Below are 15,455 nucleotides of genomic sequence, written 5' to 3'. Positions count from 1 at the left end.
ATTTATTTTTCATTGAAAGTAATGTGTACCAGTTGGTCAATAAAAATAACAGTTAATATGCATTTCCTGCATTTATTTTGAGTTTGGTCCACGGGCGGAAATATATCGTGCATTTATCGTTATCGAGGTAAAATTGCTTAATTCATCGCAATATTTATTTTTGGTCATATCGCCCAGCCCTACTACAACTAATTCTGAAAGTCCATTTTCCTGAAGATTTTGAAGTCACAGAAATTCATTAGACATATGAATCATGTAACATGTTTCCACTTTGTGTGTTTACACCATTGTTTGATTTGTTTTTCCAGTAATGCTATCTATCTTTTTAAAATGTATTTATTTATTTATTTATTCAATTATTTAATTAATTGACCTAATAGTATTTATTTTGATGCCCCTGAGCATCAAAAAAAGCTCAAGGGCATGAAAAAAGTAATAAAAATGTATACATTAAAACGTCTCTACATGTAGTGAACATGAACATTGTTCCAGCAGCCAATCCTAATTTGAATATTTTGAGTTACATTAGGAATTACAACTGTAACTTACAACTTAGTGTAGTAAGAACTAGAGCGCTAAACACCAGAAAACACACAGACACGCTCGTCTGAGTGGCGGTTAAGACATCACACTTCAATTCATATGAGAGATTGTCTTCATGCCTCAGTAGGTGCTGTGGCCGCAAATGTCAAACATTAATGCTTGATTTTACGTGAAAAAACAGCATCTATGAAGTGTGTCTATTTAAGGGAGGTGTTTATTTGTTTAAAGGAACAGAACCAAAATGAAGCGCTAAATGTGGAATAAACCTCTGAACAGGGGAGTTACATGGTGGCTTATGGCTGGAGTGTCCAAACTTTTTAATTTGAAGGCCACATAAAAAATTATGGAAGGATGCAAGGTTCGCTTTGAAATCTTCCCATTTTAATTTAATTTTTTGAATGCACTGAAATCAATCAATCAATAGATCAACTATGTAGTTGGTATTTTCTAGTTATTCATATAGAAAATCTGCTACATAACAGCATTCTGTTAAAAGTGATAGTGCATACAGTTCACCATTTTCTAGATTTTATGGTTTCCTCATCCCAGCATCCCACGAGACTAGATCCCCACCCGCATTAAACAGTGACCAAATCCCATCTCCTCATACAGAACCAAAATAGGTGCAAACTAGTAAGATGAACATTTTCAAACAGTTACTTGTGGGTCATACATGTTCATAAATCAGAACTTGACATAAAGCACAAAGTGGAGAAAACAATTTATGATTTAATTTTTTTTTCTTATTTTAGTCATACATTATCTTTGCTAACTCAAAGATCTACACTACGGTATATAAATCAATATAACAGTAGTAGTGGCTATTTTTTCTGACACCTTGCCTTCTCACTCTGCCCACTTTCAGCCTTTGTTTTAACTTGCCATGCTGACAAAACAAAACATATTTTCCACCTTCCACAATCACACCTCAGAAAGAGTAGAACAGGATGCAGAAGATAGTTGTCTCTTCTTTGTTAACATATTAAAAAGTCAACATTTTCACTTCTACAATAGATTTCCATGCAGTCCCAGACATGACAAAGGGACATCAGTAAGCTATAAAACACAAACTTGTAACCAGGAAGTAGGTATAACATGAGCACAAAATACCAGTGGTGGGCCGTGCATTCCCCACTTAGGCCTTCAGTGAAGTCCTGCTTAGTCCGACTTGAATAAATACCCTTAATAATACCATCATTTATGACACCACAGCTGGAGAAATAATATACAGACACACACTTACGCACTACTGAAAGTTAGACCACTCACAAAAGAGCTTCTCTTGAAAGGTCTGTTTTCTAAATGGCTTTGTAAATATATCTAAAATTGAATCCACACATTTCCCTCTTTCTACCATTGTGGTTTAAAAAGCAAGAATATATTGTAGCTTTTTAGGGTTGCCATTAACGACTTTCTGGTGTGTTGATACCGCATAGCGCTGCCCCATCACAACTGAGTATCCAATGACAAGACGCGTTCATCACCTTCAACATAAGACCTGCAAGAAGGCTCACTGTAACAAACTCATAATCTGATTGTCGATTGCAACTGTCCATCAACTGTGAGAGCCATTGCCTCACACAAAACAGACGTCCACAGGGAAGAATCTGAAGGCTCAGCGAAAAAGAACGTACCGCTGTTTAATGAAATCTGCCTGGCAACACAAGATAGCTGATATCTGATTGGATAAAAATTCTCACCTAAAAAATACAACATAATGTGACATGAATGTGAATAATAATAAGAGAATTGCTTCTAAGAAAAATGCCTGACTCCGTTTAGATTATATTCATGGATCAAAGAATGCTATTAGAAATTAGAACAATCTTTTATTTAAAATACACTTCATATTTGGTGATTTTACATTAATTACAAGATATTCAAGCAAATACCTGTTACATGCTTCACAAAAAATAGTAGTTGATTAATCGCAATTAATTATGGAATTTTTTTGCAATTAATTAGTTATATATATATATCCATCCATGCATCCATCATCTGTTCCGCTTCTCCTCACTAGGGTCGCGGGGGGTGCTGGGGCCTATCCCAGCTATCTTCGGGCAGTAGGCGGGGGACACCCTGAACTGGTTGCCAGCCAATTGCAGGGCACACAGAGACGAACAACCATCCGCGCTCACACTCATACCTAGGGGCAATTTAGAGTGTTCAATCGGCCTACAATGCATGTTTTTGGAATGTGGGAGGAAACCGGAGTACCCGGAGGAAACCCACGCAAGCACGGGGAGAACATGCAAACTCCACACAGGATGGCCGGATCGAACCCACGCCCGATGCTGTCTCTCACTGTGAGGCCATCGTGCTAACCAGTCGTCCGCCGCTATATATATATATATATATATATATATATGTATATATATATATATATATATATATATATATATATATATTAATAAAATTAAAATTAGATAATTATTATCATAACAAATGATCAAGATTTCTTGATTGTTAGTCCAGCAGAGAAGGCCTTGAAGGTCTTGAACGCCCACCACTACCAAGATACTAATACTAATACTTTACAACAAACAAACACCTATCCGCTACTGCTATGGCTACACCCATAGACAAAAATACTATGATAGAATCTTATTTGATGGGTTAGCTAAGCCTACACAAATGTTTGTAAAAATCTGGCATTTCAAGGAATCATTCCTACAAGAGGCTTTTCGACTGTAAATACACTATAGAGAGCCCGCCTGCTTTACAGGCGGAGGGAGACCATAGGGACATCCTGCATTGCAGTTATTCATAGAGATGCTCTACTTGCTCACTGAGATGTCCAAGTTGTTCACGGGGATAGTATTAAAAGCTCAAACTAGTATTTTGTGCAGACTTGCACCTACGTCATGGTGGCAAATTTTATTTCGTGCGCACGTTCTCGCTACTATTTCATGGCCACAAATTCATATTTTGACTAAAAGTTATATCAACTGTAAATCGAGCTCATAATTTGTTACTTCATGGATTTCAACCCGAGTGGACAGAAGACAAGCTTTCAAAACATTTGGGAGTTTAGCGCCATGTTCTAACGAGCATCGTCGCCAGCAATCATGCTGTTAATCAACTCCTCGATGAGTTCATAAAAAAATCTCTCGACTTCTTCGGCACCGCAGCTTGTCAAAACAAGCACAATTTAAGATAAGAATCATTGAAGCACTCCGTCGTTTATAAAATCACGCTCTAAATACGTTTCAATGTATTATGGTCGATTGGAAAAGTAAGCGAATGAACTTTATTGTCAAAGCCCCCCAAGTCCATGAATGTTTGCACAAAGTACCAACGTATTTACTCTTACCTTGGCCGCTGTCTTTTATCCACTCGTCCCCTTTTTAATCCCTTGTGTTTTTGTCCAGTCTTTCTCTATACGTTTAACAAGACGAATTGTTTCTTATTCCAGATTCCAGCGGCACCCGGACAAAATTCCAGGGAAAGCGCTGCTATGGAAACGGCGCGAGCAGCTCCGTCACGGCAACACCGAGCGTAGCGAGAACGCATCAAGAAGAAGCGGGGGCTTTAAACTCGATCTCGCGGCGAGAAAGCGAAAGTCTCAGCGCCGAAATTTGATTTGAAGCACCAGACTGTCGGACTGTGCGGATCCGAGTGAGCGCACGGTAACAGACGCACAGCAGCGAGCTGGAAGGTTGGCCGGGGAGGAAGCGGAGGGAGGGACCACAGACAAGCCCCGCGGGATTACACAGGTGGACCCATGCACGCGGATCCTTCACTATTTTTGTCACCTCGAACCTCGATTTAAACAGCACTCAAAATCCAACACAGGTCCCCTCATTCATAAGCAGCAGAGACTTGATATGGTTTTATTGGTAGCCAATTGATACAAACGACTCAACACTATTTTGAACTATTAATTATTCATCATTTCCTAAAATTCTAAAGGCGATATAATTGAATATTATCGAAAGTATATTAGGCCTGTGCCCCGTAATCAAGAATTTCAGTGGGTTTGAATTTCGCCTTAAAACCTCCTGTACAGGGTTGTAAAATGCAATTCAAGTATTACACTTTTTCCTCCTTGGTCTGATTCATTTCTTTAAATAGGAATGAATGTTCAACATAACATGGCTAAATCCCCAAACCACGTTGGAAAGTCATTTACCAATGATTTCATCAAATTGCTAATGTCATAGTACTTGTCTCAAGTGTCTCATTCAATGTATCTTTGCAAATGGTTGTACGTGTTGCATTCAGTTCGCCTCATGAGCCCACAGATTCTCCAAATAAATTTTACTGAGCAAAACAAACGAGTTGATTCTTATTCTAATTTTTGCTCTTCAAAACATGTCAGCATGATTTTGTTGTCCAAGTCGTCATATGCACACTAGTCTGTTGAATCGTAAAAATTAGTCAAGAACATAATACCACGAGCATGAACAGTAAACACCATACTGTAAATGGATTCCCTGGAACATTTGAAAAGTTTTCATGGAATGGAGCTACTACCGCCATACTTTCCTTTCCACAATAAGATTGTTTTGTTTTTTTCCTGCCTGGAGGAGGGCAATGTCTGGGGCTCAGAACCAAAGATTCCTCCCTCATGCATTGGATGCTGAGTTTGAGGACATTACACAAGATCAGTGTCGGGGATGGGTTGAGACATTTGGAGATATTTTAATATCTTCTGCGATGTGGACGAAAATCTATGGCCAAACTGAGCAGTGCATCTATGGCCATGCAGGAGGATGAGCATGGTGGCTTGGAGAAAGATGGTGATGACACTAACAAGTGTTACTGTTGTGGTGAAACTTTACTTACAGCAGTGCAGGACAGATATATAATTTATTTTTTGTTTGTGTTTATATTTCATACATATACAGCATACTATATGTATTTTATTTTTATGTTGTCTACAGTAATATAAGTAAGTTGCTTTGTGTATGAATAAAAATGGTTCAAATTTCTTTGGCAGTATGAGTGCAGAGTGTGTGATGCCCAACTTTGGAGGCTGCTTCTACTGTGAACCCTGCTAAAATAAATAAATAAATAAATAACAGCATAGACCAGCATGGTTTTGTGTTTGTGTGCTGGTCTTGTGGGTGTCACGTGTCAGAGCAAAACCACAGCAAAAGCAAATCAAAACAGCCAAAATTTGAACAGTAGAACTTTGATTCACTGTGCAACCCGCTCTCTCAACCGAGCCAACAGCCACTGGCGTTAATTTATGTATGCCAACCATATATAGTAACAGGCAAAACAATGAAATGCTCTTCCACTAGGCACATAATTAACCTATTTATCCACTTTTTGTGAATCGTTTTGCTGAGTGGTGTGCCATAAATTTTTTCCTGATGTGAAATATGTGCCCCTTGCTAAAAAAAGTACCGAAACACTGGTCTATACAGTAGTGACCTGTGATTGACTGTGACCAGTAAGTTGTACTCCGACCTTTTCCTGTCAGCTGGAGTTGATACCTGTATCAGTTGCCCTCCATCTTACAAGTATTTAAGAAAGTGAGAAAGAAAATTAATAGAAAGGTCCAGGCATGTTAAAGTTTGTTCATTTATTCATTTATGACCACTTATCCTGTTCAGTGTTATGGGTGTGCTGAAACTGGTCCCATTTGACTTTGTGTAAGAGATTAGAGGCGCGAGTACACAGTGGACTGGTCACGAGCCACTCACAGGGCAATGACCTGTGTGGAGTTTGGTTTTGTTCATAATCAGTCTCGGACATGTAATGAATATTTGGTCTATAAAACGTTTTTTAAAAACCTTCTTCTGTAGTAATATTTAGATATCAGAGGGAAGCCTGAACATTTTAAAGAAAGAGCAGGACAGAGAGTTCTGGTACTTGGTACTCTGCATGGTAAAAACTATAGGCTAATTTAAAAAAAAAAAGGGCAAACAACCATTTGAGCAAACAGTCAATCTGTGAACTTATGTCCCCTCTCTCCATTTCACTTCTTCTAGCTGTCTGTGTGTGTCCTAAATATGGTGGAGTCAAGGGTGCCCCCTGCAAATAAGTGGTGGTCATTACCATGACAACCACCCTACAAGCTGGAATTGGAAGATGCTGTTCATGGCAACAGTGGCAGGCAGCCAATTCAACAGCCCGGCTTTACCCTTGGGTGAGCTATTGATGCCAGGATTTGGTTTGGTCGTGTGTCTGTACATACGTGGGATATATATATATATATATATATACGCAATCATTTTCTGTACCAATTCTCCTCACTAGGTTCGCCACGCCTTAGCTTATTTAGCAAATAGTTCAAACTGAAATTGGCATAAGAAGTATGTTTTAGGATTTTCAAAACCACCTGCCTACTTTCAGTTCCCCTTATTTCTGTTTGACATCATCCCTATACACACAGAGAACAGTTGACTGGGTGTTTCTATTATATATATATATATATATATATATATATATATATATATATATATATATATATATATATATATATGTGTGTGTATATGTATATATGTATATATATATATATATATATATATATATTCTTTTTATCTTGAGTTCATTTAATTGGTCATTTCAGATTCGCACAGCATAAACACGGGAAAGTGAAAAAAGAACGGCAAATCAGTTGTTCCCTCTCAGAACACTCAGATGTTCTACTTTTATGACCCCATGCTTTCCTGATGCTTCTGTTTGTTGGTGCTTTGCTGTGCTACTTCAGTAAAAGCCTTCTGTTAAGAATTGAGAACTGCTCCACCACTTACCACCTGTACACAAATAAAGGGCATTAGTCAAGTAAGTAGTTACACACATTACACTAGTGAGCCAAGAGCTCATCAACAGAACAAATTAAATTAATTTGCTCATTTACATTTTTTTTTTTTTTTGGGTGTCCTACATGCCTATCGAAGTTGTCTAGTCAATGTTCTGTTGCTTTGGGAATCAGACTGGTTAAGGGTCGGAGGCAAAACATGGAAATGTTTTATTAAGACATTTTTCACACTATATACAGACATTATATTCACACAATCTTGCAGCCCGAGTGAACCACTGCACTGTTGAAAGTTCGGCAGGAGAAAGGTAAACGTTCCACCGCTGTTGTAGTCGCGGCTTCTCAGGGAAAAGGCGGAAGTGACGCAATTTAATTTCATTTTTTTATTTAGCGAATCAAAATCTGCAAATAGAACAGCGTGACGTCATCAACAGGCGCGCAGGCCAACGAAGTACCCCGACGTTATTATGTACTTTATTTTTTTAATTCTTATTATTTAGTAACTCAGAACATACAAACACATCTCGCAACCCGTCCTCATTTAGTACCGACAACAGCAGTTTTGAATTTGAGAGATTATCGTTGCGCTTTTCTGTCCAGCCAGCCATTATGTTCTTCTAGAGAAGAAATGAGCTCAGTTGATTCAGTTCTTGAGGCATAGCTTGGATTTTCACCAGTTGTCCGCTTTCATCACTTCTTCTTCCTGTCCAGTGCACTGATTCGCAAGCAAACAGCCAATCACAGTGATCATTTGTCCCGCTTGCCTGACCCGTTGTACACGTTGAATCGGCTGAACACGCCCCCTAGACATCCCAAAAACGGCTCAGACTTTACGATGTTGCGTACTACACCAAACAGACGGCTAGGGCGTTAGATTAATGCCACAATTACGTAAGCGTAATATCAAATACCGCGTACGAAAACATGTTTTGTGCGATCAAAAATGTATTTCGCATGTACAAGACATTCCAAGCATACGGACAAAATAGTTTTTACGCTTACAGCTTCTCTCCTCTACCCGTACAAAATGCAGATTCACGCTTGTGATGCAGGCGTGATAAATGTGCCACTATTGATTGAGTTCTGATTTTGATTTACGAGATCTGCACAATAAGATATCAACCTAAGTAGTGATTCACTTTGACACGTAAGAAACAGAAAGAAATACTAATAAGGAGGGGGCGGGGAAAATTGCATCAGAGTATCAAAAGTGAGTGAGTCCCTGGCAACATGCCCTCCGTGTTTCGTTCTAGTCTCAGTGGATGTTTTGTGTTGAAATGTATTCAGCGCTTATTGACCTAAAAGAAACAGAAATCCAAGATTTCTTTTGTAGTACTTTGCAATCGTTGCTCTAGTATCCTATCACAAAGAAGATGTTCCTGTGGGCACTAAATAAATTACAGAGCTAACTTAATCTTTGGGCAAAATATGGTAATTAACTGTAAGATCCCCACCCAGCGATGCTTTGCCCTGCATTTTCTCTTTGAACTGGCTGATAAACAGCGTTTCTCAGGGTGCCTTCATATCTATGTAAATAAACAATTAAGATTTGGAATGCAAGATGAGGGAAATTTCTTTGCTGTGCTGTGTTCTGTAAGATATGCGTCAGCGTAATTTTTGGCATAACTTGATTTGGTTTTCTTGCTCAGTGTTTATAAGAAATTACTGCATCCAAGATATACATTTATGTCCATCAGTATAGATGTGTTAATATTTTTGGAATGATTTTATGAAAGGAAAAAGATTCAATGAATGTACATGGGAATAAACTGGTAGTTAATAGTTTGAACACAAATACGGTGTTGTTACAGTGGAAAACGCTCAAGTTAGAATTATCTTAATTGTAATAATAATTTCGGTTGAAGCACAGAGGGAGTAATTATAACACATAGCGTCCTCTCCCCTTTCCTTAACACACAATGTTAAGGAACCAAACTAGTAACTGAATCTTAATTATGATTCCATTTGAAGCAATGTCCTGTTTTTTCTATAATAAAGGGAATAAACTTTAGCTTCACATTGTTTTTATCTGTTTCCTCAATTAATGAAAAAATATTGAAAGATTAATGAGCTGCTCTAAAATGTAAAAATGTGCTGCAAATCCATGTGATCAGTATTGGTGTCAGACGATCTGACTTATGGATGATCGGTGTACTGCAATCAACAGCATACAACCCAGCAATACTACCACGCGTGAAAAAAACTATTAGTTTGTTTTTTGTTTTGTTTTTTGTTATTTTTACAAATTATTGACCTTCTTGAGCTTAAAGATGCACTCAACATGATATTGCCCCAAAAGATCTTTACAATAGCCTTTTCATTTGACTATTTATGACTCGCCCATCTTAGATATAGCAACCCTTCAGCTGTTCTCAATGGGTATTCTTGCAACTCTCTGGTTATTCATTTTCAGACTGGAATCCGGTTCAAATTTCGCACGCTCTTTCAGCGGATGTGCCTCACAGTCGTGACCAGAAACTATGATTTTGCCATCATGGATTCTACATCTCCTCAGTACAGGCCACTGTCTAACATACCCCAGACACCCACACATTATCAGAGTAAGGCAAAAAAAAAGTGAAGGAAAACCATGACGAGTGAAAAAAAGATTTCAATTTGCATGCGACCGATGCTGGGCAAAGAGGTTGTAATTTCATTTTCCGGTTGAAGGTGGCGGTAACGATTAAAGTCAAAATCCTGCGGAGTGCAGCTTTAATGTTGAAATTGGCTTGCGCGTTTTGACGATGTAATGTGGTTGAACAAACGATGTTTGTTTCACTCCTGAGAAGTGATTATTTTGGAGGTACGAGGATTCCGCCCAACGCCAGCGAACACACACACTGCGTCCAATATTTTTCTGCATCCAACAAACACTAATGCCACCGAGCGGCAGAATAATTATATGCGCATTTAGATGAATACCGTTTAGCAACTCAATGTTTTGACCTCTTTTTAACTGCATAGTACTACATCTTAACTTAAAATAAATAAAATGGTGTTTATAATTACTGTATCAATGAACTAAATGATACATTTGCACAAGATAAGCATGTTTGGGAACATTCATGTTCAAAAGAGAATTAAAAACTTTAAAAATGCAATATAATCGCAAACGCAAAATGTCACTGAACACTTGAAAGTTTAAAAAATATATATATATAAATTAAAAAAAATATTTTCATTCTTTGTTTGACAGTTGTCTCTGAGACGATCGATTTATCTAGCCATATATCTATGGATAGATGGAAAAATGGCGTACTCAATTCAGGATGGACAAATAAGCCTCAATATTTTTCAACTCAAATGAGGAGACGAGTGGCTGCTCTCCCCATCTGTGCCCAAAATAATTCCTCAAACATATTCCTCAGTGACCCTGGTCTGCACATCTCTGTAGTGTGATCCCAGGCAGCTTCCCTCAGAAGTTGAAATGGTTATTTTTGCCCTTACATATCACATTCACTTTCTCAAATGCCCCATTTTACTCGATTGTCCACACGTCCCCCTGGCAAGAGTGAACCATGGTGAGGAAGAAGTGCTTTGATTGTTCCAGGCTCCCAGAGAATTTGGTCCCAGGTTTGCCTCCAACATACATTACATAGGGAGTTTTTTTTTTTTTTTTGCTTTTTTAATTCTTACCATGTCCGCTGCCAGCATTTCTTCTGGCTTCGACTCCCAGATGAATAATTAAATCCGGATAAAAACTCCTACATTTAATTGCTCCATGTTCCTTGATTTTTTTTTTCTCGTTATTTTTTTTTAATCTACAAATACAGAGTTGAGTTTGGATAACAGAATAGTTGATGAGCTAACGTTGAAGAAGATTGAAGTCCACTAGTCGCATGACATCTCGTCAATCGGCAGTGTGCAGAGGAGTTTCGACTCACCTGCCTTCTCTCGTTGCAGGACTGGTGGGGCAGTGAAATGGCTGGCCAGCAAAGGTGTCACAGTCTTCATGTATACATCTGGGCATGTCCGAGATGTGGATGACAGTAGCAGTTAGACTCGCTAGCTTTGACTATAGACCACTAATCTTAAAATATTCATAACAGTGAGCCCACAGGACTGGCAACAAGGAACAATGGCAGCAGCACCAAGTGAACTTTATTCCTATCATATGAACCAGCATTGCGACACTTTTGAGTTGTGTTGATTTACAACACTGTCATAACGCTTGCCACAATGAGACATATGTTAAATAAATATATTCACAAAAAAAAAGGCCATACCAGCTACAAGTGTGGATATACTTTACAAAATGATACCAGTCGCACTCGCAGTTGAAAAAAAATGCATATATTTAACCTCAAATAAAATAAAAGCACTGGAAAAAAACAATGAAAAGGGAGCAAAAGGATTTTTTTTCTTCCTTTTTTAAGGGTAACTATGATATCCCAGCGAGCCATGTAACACAAGGCTTGTTGAAGAGAAAAACATGCACAGGTTTCCAATTAAAATTCTAATTTGTTTTCATGCCAGTCCATTGAAATGTGTATTTATGTAAAAATAGTCTATGGCACAATAAGGGTTGGGGAATGCTGTACTGTGATAAAATATATCGATGACATCATTAACATTATAGTTGTGAACAATCTAATCATTTAGCCCACATAGATTTGTGGAGGAAATACATCTGTCATGATCCGTTCCCGTCATGCCACGTACCTTTGTTTATGTTTTCTCAGCTGGCGCGTGGGCGTGCCTCCCGGCACTCTCGTCATGTCATGTTTTCACGGCCGCAGAGACACGCCCACCGGCCACACAGCTGTTTCATGTTAAGCCTTGATTCCTTGTGTATTTAAACCACCGACGCGGACTCCTCAGTGTCGGATTATTCCTTCCCATTGCTCACGCCACGTACCACGTCTGTGTTTTGTATTGAGTCCTCGTTTTCTCGATTCCCATTTGTTATGACCATTGCTTCGCCCATTGACTACGCCTCACGCCTTGTACTTGTCGGATTCCTTTGCTCGGTTCATTTGTTTCCCCTTGCCCTTTCGCGGCAAGCGATTTCGTTTCATGTTCTTTTCCCTTGCATTGGCAAGCGTTTTTCATTCCTGTTGTTGTTTTCTTCCTGGAGCGGATTTTCCCTCCAGCGATTTATGTTGGACTTTGTCGGCTCCGCGCCCTTTTGTTCTTTAAGTATTTTTGTAATAATAAATTTCCTGTTATGCACTCCATCATCCGTGTCCGCGTTTGAAGAGTTCCATCATCGCTGCTTTTCCAGTCGCGGCTGGAAAAGCAGCCCCTTACAACATCCTCAATTTCAAGATCTAAGCGGGATCTGGGAACTTGGCAGTGGGCTCTTTATTCTCTGGAGCTGAGTTTACTGTAGCGGCTAAAAAGCTCCTACATGGGTCCATTGGTAGGGTAGTGACCAAAAGTACAGGATTACAAATACAAGCAGATGATCCGTGTTTCCTCTGGTGTCTTGGCTCCCTTTGAGAGACAGTCTGGGCGGGAAAAAAAAGAGTGGCTTTACCTTTGCATCAAGAGGAGTGGCTCAGGTTACTGTTAGGATGCCTCTTGGACATATCGATGGTGACGTGTTCCTGGGACGGACACTCCGGAATGTTCCTTGGTAGGCCTGGTAGACCTCGACAAAGTCACAGGGAAGTGTAGACAGCAACCTGACCTCAGATAAAGGAAAGATGAATGGATAGATGGATGGATGGATGATTTACTAGCAAATTCTAGTAACATTTCGCAACAGTTTACGATAAAACTGAAAATCATACATACCTTAACCGATATGTAATATATGTAATATGAAATAAATAATGATATCAATTTACTTTAAACCTGATATTCTACAGCTGCGTAAATTTGTAGGACATAAACAACGCATATTGGAATTTAATATATAGAAAAAAAAATGTACATCTCAGAACAAAACACCATGTTCAACTAACCACTGGGCCTTGCAAACACTGCTGGAGTTTGGTGCTTGTGGGCGGTTTTGAGAAATGTTTCAAAGAAAAAAGCCTGTAAAGATGTCTCCATTTAGATCATATTCAAGAATCCGAGAAAAGCTATTAGAACAGTCTTTGAATTAAATACACTTCATATTTGGGGATTTTGCATCAATTCCAAGATATCATTCAAGTAAATATCTGTTACAACCTTCGCAAAAAATAGTAGCAGAAAAATGTAAAAGCAATTAATCATGGAATTTTTGGTGATTAATTAGTTAAAAAAATCACTTGACCGCACTAACACCCATCCATCCATTATCTGTACCGCTTCTCCTGCTGGTGTGCCGGAGCCTATCCCAGCTGTCTTCGGGCAGTAAGCGGGGTACAACCTGAACTGGTTGCCAGCCAATTGCAAGGCACACATCGACGAACAATCATCCGTGCTCACACTCATACCTAGGGGCAATTTAGAGTGTCCAATCAACCTGCCATGCATGTTTTTGGAAAATGGGAGGAAACCGAAGTACCCGGAGGAAACCCACGCAGATACGGGGAGAACATGCAAACTCCACACAGGAAGGCCGGAGCCGGAATCCAACCCACGACCTCCATATTGTGTATATATATATATATATATATATATATATATATATATATATATATATATATACATACAATAAAACCTATCCCTTTACAGTAAAACAAGCCATGCAGAAGTGTTGTATTATGCATGGTTGGAGGAATATGGAGGTTTCAGCTGGTGGTGAGGGAAGACCTTGTTGTCATGGCAACTAATGGACCATATTTGGCAAGTCCTATCCAACTGCCTTTCCCGTTAGATGCCCATGAAGTCCTTATATAGGCTTGTGAGACTGATTTCATTAGAATAAGCAGCATCTCTAACTTCCTGACACAAGTACTCAAAGTCAAATAATTGTTAAAAGGCCCCATTGGAAGGAGTTGTGATTTGAAAGCTTGAGCCAACTATAAGAATTAAAAAAATGCTCCTTGTGATGTACAATGTATTGTCTTAAATAACAAACACATACAGTACACCCTACACACACACACACACCTACACTCACACACACAGCACACACACATATGGGGAAATATATTTGGCTGTTCATCCATATACACAGTAGCAGCAGACCTAATTGCAAAGTGGGACACTATATAGGGCACTCAAGAAAATAATGAAGGGCGAAAAAGAGTGTAGGAAGCAAATTAGATCAGCGACGCAGTGCAGTGTCCAAACGCAACACACGCACCATGAGTTTATTTTTCAGTTGGTTTGGCTATTTTTCTTAATCTGAAATTACATTCTTAAAACTAAAAGATCATTTGGCCAAACAGTTTTACAGTTCTGCAAAACAAGACAGCTCATTATCCATAGCTCATATTTCTCTCAAAACTGTTCACGTATGTATATATTGCAAAGATCCTTCTCACTAGCTTTGAATTATTAGCATTCACTTAGTAGCTTTGCCAAAAATAACCTGGATGGTTCAGCTCAACATCATAAAACACGTGCAAACATTTTCACCCCTCCCAAAACAGTTTACCAATTAAATAACATTGCCAGTCATCACCCCAAAATGCTTTGATGTTTAGTCACAATGACAGAGGTCTTGCTAACAGAATACAAGCTGATTTCCCTGCTACAAAAAAAAGACATAAAACAGCATGATTTTGCTGTCTTTTCATGCTGGTCTTGTTAGTGTCACCAGCAAGAACCAAACAGCAGTGGCAGCAAAAGCAAAACAAAAGAGTCAAGATTTCAACAGCTGAACCATCCGTCACTGGGCAATACAGCGGGGGAAGAAACTCAAACGTCTCAACCCATCCTCTACACCAGGGGTGGGCAAACATTTTGATTGGTGGGCCATAATGGGTTCTAAAATTTGACAGAGAGGCCGGACCAGGAGCAAATGGATGGAGTGTTTTGGTAACCTCACCTCATCAGAGAAAAAAAAAATACATTTAATTTTAAATGAAAGTGAATAAAAGCATTACAACAATATATGTCTTTGAAAAACCACGGTATTTAGAAAATAAAAAATTAACAAGGTTTATTTATTTAATTTTTTTCAAGTTTGGCGGGCCGGATCAAAACGTTTAACGGGCCGCATGTGGTCCCCGGGCCGTAGTTTGCCCACCCCTGCTCTACACTGATCCCCTGTGATGTTCTTCCACGCCAGATCCAGTGGCTGGAGAAGGAACCTCTGGTCCTGAGCCCCAAGCAGAAAAAAGATTCTCAATTGAATTAATAAAAGGTATGGTAG

The 15,455-nt window shown here is 39.0% G+C and overlaps 1 protein-coding gene across 1 annotated transcript in view; it reads right to left on the bottom strand.

Moving 5' to 3' along the window:
* Positions 1-4,163, bottom strand: part of LOC148336711 (SH3 and multiple ankyrin repeat domains protein 2-like) — a 225,084-nt gene extending 220,921 nt beyond the window's left edge. The window contains exon 1 of the mRNA XM_088295368.1: positions 3,857-4,163. The gene's annotated coding sequence lies outside the window, so the exon portion shown is untranslated. The remainder of the gene's footprint in view (positions 1-3,856) is intronic.
* Positions 4,164-15,455: the final 11,292 nt, after the last annotated feature.

The sequence above is a fragment of the Idiotropiscis lumnitzeri genome, chromosome 5 (genome assembly GCF_059441095.1).
Source record: "Idiotropiscis lumnitzeri isolate Australia: NSW breed Sydney's pygmy pipehorse chromosome 5, RoL_Ilum_1.0, whole genome shotgun sequence".
Taxonomy (NCBI): domain Eukaryota; kingdom Metazoa; phylum Chordata; class Actinopteri; order Syngnathiformes; family Syngnathidae; genus Idiotropiscis; species Idiotropiscis lumnitzeri.
The sequence above is the reverse complement of the archived record's forward strand: the minus strand, read 5'-3'. Positions and strand labels throughout refer to the sequence as shown.